The sequence below is a fragment of the Protomyctophum bolini genome, assembly GCF_963924005.1.
Source record: "Protomyctophum bolini genome assembly, chromosome: 14".
Taxonomy (NCBI): domain Eukaryota; kingdom Metazoa; phylum Chordata; class Actinopteri; order Myctophiformes; family Myctophidae; genus Protomyctophum; species Protomyctophum bolini.
The window spans coordinates 25,607,110-25,614,298 of NC_137875.1; positions in this window are offsets into that span (position 1 = coordinate 25,607,110).

Consider the following 7,189-nt stretch of genomic DNA (forward strand, 5'->3'; position numbering starts at 1 on the left):
GCTCTGGAGGAAGACACTAGTCTCTCTCTGGTGTGATCATCTATAAAGACTGGAGTTTGATCCTAAAATTGGAGTCCTGCATCTTCCTGATCTGTTTAACTTATACTTATAGTAACATCAAAAACTTCCATATAGTCAGCTAAAATGAAGCATCTTCTTAGAAGAATGGCTTTGTAGACTGGATGCATGGCAGTTCATCGTGATGCATAGTGTGCACAATCAAAACTATCCCACTATCCTACTATCCAACATCCTATTATATATCTATTATATTAACTTCCTATTTTCCTACTATAAAATGGTCAAACCATTTATCTCGTCAATGTGTTGTTGACCAATCGATCTGAACTTGCACAATGAAGGGAGTGAGGAAGCCGATGTTTCACCTATCCCAAATTTAAGTTAATTTCAATAGTGATATGTGTTAATTGATTGTGCTGCGACCTTGTATATCTGCATTTTTTTAGTAATGATTAGAAGGTATTTGTAGAATCTGCCTCAGGTCATTAAAAGGCATGCTGTACCCATGGGCTCAAGGCCACGCAACACCAGAGAGAATGGCAGCAGAGAGAGAGCTGGATCAATGGTGTGAAGTTATAAAGGACTGTGATTTAAATACATAGCAATGAGCAGACCCATGGCTGGGCTACATATCTCATAATCATGTTGGACCTTCAGTAGCTCTATAAGCGTGAAACAGTATTGACAGGGACTTTTATACAGTTACATCATGGCCATTCATTTTTCTCCTCATTGGGTTGGTATGTCAATCTGAAAATGGTTGAAGGTGATTATTTTACTTTTCCAACATTTAAGCCGTTTAGCATTTTTGCCATGGGATCAGAGGCAGTTGCAGCAGTTTTTTTATTTTTCCAATAGTTAGTGTTTGAGACACATATAATAAAGTTACCTACTGAATCACAGGAATGAATGCCGTGCACACGCAGTGTACACTACAAATTGAACCATATGGACCCAAAAGTGTAGACTATCATACAGTACTTGACTTGTTTGTATGAAATAAGGTATGGCCCTGGTCCATAAACTATATGGTCACAGTTCAATTCAGCATCTCATACAAATTTATTTAACCTTCTGTTGGAGTTATAAACAAAGTAGGCCTACTGTATTGTACAGTAAAGAACACACAACTTTGGAACTTGTGAAAAGGTCATACCATAAAATCACAGCACAAACCACTTCTTTGGACAAATTACTTTTCCCACCAAAGACCTTTATTGAATGGAATCATTTCTATGCAGTAACGCTTTAGAAATAATGTTGATAATTTGGCCTTGAACACCCCAAACAAAGACATCATCTTGAAACTTCATCCACAATAAGGAAGATTCAAGGTGAACACACTGGCTGCTTGGGACCACAGCAAACTGTTGCCATGACCCTGCTTTCTCACTCCCCATCCAACCTCTCCATCTCGCTTTATTTCGTCACTGACTCTTTCTTTCACTCTATCCCAACGAGCGTGGTGGACGTCATGGCGTCGACTCGGCCAAGGTCAAAGGAGTGAATACGTCAAGCCGGGAATGTGTTTTCACGATGCTCCACAAAGGACAGCGTGCAGAGGAAACAATTACACAATGTTATGGCTGCATGTTCTATACATTTCTAATAAGACAATTGATTTGCCCGAATGTGATGGAATTATTTTGTGCTGAAAAGAAAATTGCTTCCATAGATGATTGGAAAAGGGTTTGAGGGAAAAGCTTATTATTGTATTGACAGTTGTCCAAAGATGTTATTGTCATTGGTTGGTTAGGATGTTGACACGTTGAACAGAAGTATATATATATATATATATATATATATATATATATATATATATATATATATATATATATATATATATAGATTAATCGGTAGCATAATTGGAATAGAATAAAATGCCATATCGGTATCGGAACGGTCTCAAAATAATACAGATTATTTAATATTCTACATTTAATTTGTGTACTCCTCTCATTCAGTAGTCATTCAGTTATGAAAACAGACACTTGGAAAAGAGTATACCGGTATGCTATTTATTTATTGATTGAATACTTTTTAACAGACTTTGGGTCAAGCCCCTATAGGACCTATAGGCTTGTTTTCATTGTGGTCCTCTGTATAATATCGGAATCGGTCAGAAACGTGACGTGTCACAAGGCATGATGTCAGACTATAGGCGTGACCATATGGAGGCGTGACACGACGCACTGACTGACTGAAGAATGCAAGTTTTCATAGTAAACAATAAATATAAAACTAAAATGCCCAGTCTTAATGTATCTAGTTGTAACTTTTTTTTGTCAAAATGTTTCACTTTCAGGAATCAACATAACATTTCCAGATGTGTGGGATCGGGAACCACATCGCCTTCCTGGGATCAATTCGCATTCTCTGGAACTTTGCATCTATTTCCAAACAAAAAATAAATAAACAGAAAAAGACAATTAAGTCACAGTATAGAGGTGAAAGAAAATAATAAACCTAAGTGAACACCAATTAATAAAAAAAGATCAAAATTACAGTTTAACAACACAAACTCATACATGGAAAGCGTTTATGTACTGTAGTACAGCCTCTTCGACGCAACAGCAGCATAAAACAAAAGCAAATTACAGTTAAACAGCTACATGTCTCCAATTTCCACTTGCTGGGACACATCAAGAAACGTAAGGACTAAATGATGTTTGGTTTGGGGTTTTACATTTCAATTTAGCCCGAGGCCTGAAAGCCATTAAGACCTAATCTGAATCCTGGTCAGTGCTTGCTCCCTGGAGCAGAAAGTATGGGTTTATTAGCATCAAATCATACAGCGTAGAGGGACACGCACACACGCACGCACGCACGCACGCACGCACGCACGCACGCACGCACGCACGCACGCACGCACGAGCACACACACACACACACACACACACACACACACACACACACACACACACACACACACACACACACACACACACACACACACGCATATTACACACAGACACCCAGCCCACGTCCAATAATGGCAAAACAGCATCTCATTATTGGCCATTAGATTTATATTACTTTCATTTGAACTGCAATACATCTCATATTCATAAATGGTACAACACCACAACACAGAGCTGTGACACAGCTGCACCATGGCAGCCGAGGGACAAGGCAGGGAACACGTGATTCATAAAATGAAGCTGTTTGAATATGATGTTTCTGATATGGGTGGGGGGGGGGGGGGGGACACACACAAAATATAAGAGCATCTATATAAAAATCTAAGCACTCAATGACAGGATGTTTATGTGGAAGTGGGTTGTGAATGTGAATATATATCTTTGTTGTTGAGAGAGGGAAGGTGAGTGACTTTTAATAAAAAGACATTTCTGGATGGAGGCTGGACTCAATGTGTGTGAGAGAAACTAAAATGATAGGGGAAAATGAGAGAAAGGATGAAAATGAGAGAGAGAGAGAGAGAGAGAGAGAGTGATAGAGAGAGAGAGAGAGAGAGAGAGAGAGAGAGAGAATAAGTGAAAGTGCGGGGAAAACTCTTTCCACCTCTGGCATGGTATCCATATTGAGTATCCCTTACTGATGGACACAGCACATTAACTGGCTCATTATCAGCCTCCCACCATATGGACTCAGGCCGGGGTGGGTCACAGCCACGTGCCCACCCAACCCCCCACCCCTAATTAGGACAATTATGCCATCTCCATCACGAGGGCCAGTTACACAAAATGGGGTCGCGCCCCCGCCAAGATTGGTGTCACCGTGCCCAGACTATGAGAGCCTGCGAGAGGTGGCCCTCACAAGGCTCCGCCCTGCTCACAGAGCAATTACCCTGGGTGGGAGGCAGTGGAGATAGAGGCTGGACAGAGGGCAAGAGAGGGAAACGACAGGTGAAGAGAGACAGAGAGACAGAAAGAGGGTGTAGAGGGAGAGAAAGAGAGCTGGAAAGGAGAGAAAGAAGATAGAGGCAGGAAATAGAGGGAGAAAGAGGCAGAGGGCATGAGGAGAAGAGAGGAATAGGCGAGATAAAGTGAGAGTGATGGAGAGAGAAAGCAGGAGAAGAGAGAGAGTGGGAGACAGATGGAGAGAGCTAAACCTTGGACTGTAGCTAGTGATTATGGTCTCACACATCTTAATGCAGTTGACTTCTGGATCGATTTGAATTTCCACACTATTCTTCTACCACAAACCGTAATCGACACGTTGTGAGCTTGTAGATCGGCTAATTACTTCTCTCTCTAACTCTCTCTCTCTCTCTCTCTCTCTCTCTCTCTCTCTCTCTCTCTCTCTCTCTCTCTCTCTCTCTCTCTCTCTCTCTCTCTCTCTCTATATATATATATATATATATATATATATATATATATAAAGTATAATATAATTATGTACACGCACGCACGTATATACAGTAAAGGGGGGTTAGGAGATCAAGGCAGGAAAAATAAACTTTGAGCACTTTTACCACAAAAAGTACTCTTCTGTGTGGGTCTTAGATATGTACAAGCTTTTGCCACAAACGGTACAACCAAAAGGTCTCTTAGCTTATTTACAAGCCTTGCTACAACTGTACAACTAAAGGGTCTCTTAGCTTTTCCCTCAAAAAAACATATTTACAGATAATATATAAGGTGCGTGAGCATAGCAGCCGCTGTGTACTGCGCTTATGGCACATCCAGAGGCTTTGGTTATTTGTGGGTCCTTGGCATATAGAAGAGTTTGGGCACCCCTGGCCTAGATGTACATTGTAATGTACAGTATATAAAATCAGAGCCTGCAACCACTTGTGCCTTAATCGACAAAGGCCCCACCAAACAGAAAACCGAGCACAATGCATTGAACATGATCACATCAAAATGCATCAAGAATGTAGGAAGAGGCTTAAGCAATTAATTAACATGCCTCCTAACCCAATTAAATATGACCTCGGTGATTAGTGGGTATTCAGAGCTACACTACAGGTCTTCCAGTGCAACAATTAGCCTGCGTTTATCATCGTCCTTGTTCCACTTGCGTTTCCCTTTGAAAAATACCACACATTGCTTGGAGTCTGTCTTCACACCAAAACAGTCCTAGTTTGCCCTATTCTAGCTTTCCGCTTCCTGACGTTCAAACCATAATGTTGGTGTTTTTAAAAGAGAGTCCTTGAGTGTTAAATTGGGCCCTGAGAGTGATCGTAGATCAATAGGCTCGCTGCAGGTGCACCCTTCCAGGAGCGGCAAAGAGAAAGTAGAATGAAAGGGATAGGGCTATTTTCTGCCTCTTCTTTCATCTGAATAAAACTAAACTGATTGGCAGTGATAAGTGGAGGACTATATCGCTTGTGTGCATGTGTGCATGTGTGTGTGTGTGTGTGTGTGTGCGTGCGTGCGTGTGTGTGGGGGGCACATTCACTGCCAGTCTGAGTGCTTCCATTAGTTACAGGTTTTGTTTGTTAGCCAGGCAACATATTGACCATGTTGTACGGCAAAATGGAGACCAAGCTGGGAAGCTTGAGGGAGCTACGGATTAAAAAACACAAACTGTTATTGATTGGTGTTAGGTTGAAGGATAAGCAGCACATTGGTGCAGCATTTAAGGCCCAATCCTGAGCCGGGACAAAGCACCACCACCTGTGATGTCGAGATTACATAGACTGCTGCTGCTGTTCAAATTAATTTACTGGACGTGTGATGTTGGATACAAAATGAATTGGTATTGTGTTTGTGGCCAGCGGTGGTCCAGTGGTCCCCCACGCCACTCCCCAGAACCACACTCTTATCCAGTTCACCACCTGATAACATCTAATTCCAAAGGCAAAATACACAGTAAAATACTGTGTATATTTAAATCTGAGAGTATACATTTGTATACTGTCCGAATATAAAGAACACTGACTTTTACTGTGTAATGGCCAGTATAACCTGCAATATCATTGAGGAGGGTTATCTACATCAATTATACAAATAAATGCATTTTAAATCTAAAGAGAATGATTGATTGGTAAGTTGAGTCCAAATGAACTAAAAGGTGATGAAGTTTTTGTTTCCTACATTTTGTTTTTAATCAGTATTTCAAAACATTAAAAAAAAAACATTTCCCCAAAAATGCCATAAAATATAGAAAACAAATGTTTAAGAAGTAGTGAAAATAGACAATCTACAATATTGTAGATCTGCTATTTTCACTTTGGGTCCCGGGCCACATTTTTCATTTTTCAATTTCTCTTTTGTGTCAATAAAAAGTTTGGGAACCACTGGCCTATGGGGTCTGGGATGACAAATATGAAAGCAATAAAAGATTACTTTTTCATAGATACTTCATGGGGGCCATAGTGATTTGCTGGCATGGCCCCAGAAGTGAATGGCTACTGTGTGTGTTATTCATCCATAGCCATAGACATGTGGGCTACACTACAGCTAGTGTAACAGTGCAATAGAATCATACAGAACCTGGGCCAGCCCACAAGTGCTAACTAAGAGAACATTGTCAACAGCACACTGGACACATGGATGAACAACATAGGCCTACTAGCAAGTACATGACAATTAGTGACTGTATAGCCATGTTATAATGTAGTTTATTATGTTTTTAAAAACCTTTTCATCTGACATACACAGTACTACACTACAGATCCCCAAACATGTAGGCCATGCACCCAGATTTCAAATGATTCAGACATGATACTGTTTTAAATTATGTGAAATTGTGTAATAATTGTTAAATAGATTCAGTATTAAAACAGTGTTACAATAGTCACTGTACAATGAATTAAAACAAAAAATAGAATATACCTAATTGAACTATCAATTAGTTCAATGTTCAATGTTCAATGTTGGTGGTTTGGCTTTTCAGACAATGTAGCAGCATAGTTATTAATGATAGAGTGCAAAGAGAAAAGAGAGAATTAAACAGATGCAAGAGCGTCATCAAATGCATCATGCTTGTGCATATCTTGGTAGCAGTATTTTTTATTCCCCCCCCCCAGTAGCTGTTGTGTTACCTATAACTTTGTGCACTGCGTATCACATTGTATTCTATGTACAACAGAGAATGAAAGGGGAAGCCTCTGGTGTGTGTGAGGGACCTGAAGGCGAACAATGTCTTGAGCCGTTTATCTTGAATGAATAATAACAATTAACAAAGCAATAAGTATAACTGAAACGGGTATAGCGGGAGGAGGAACCATTCTCCTCATTGGCTGAACAGTAGCGGGAGG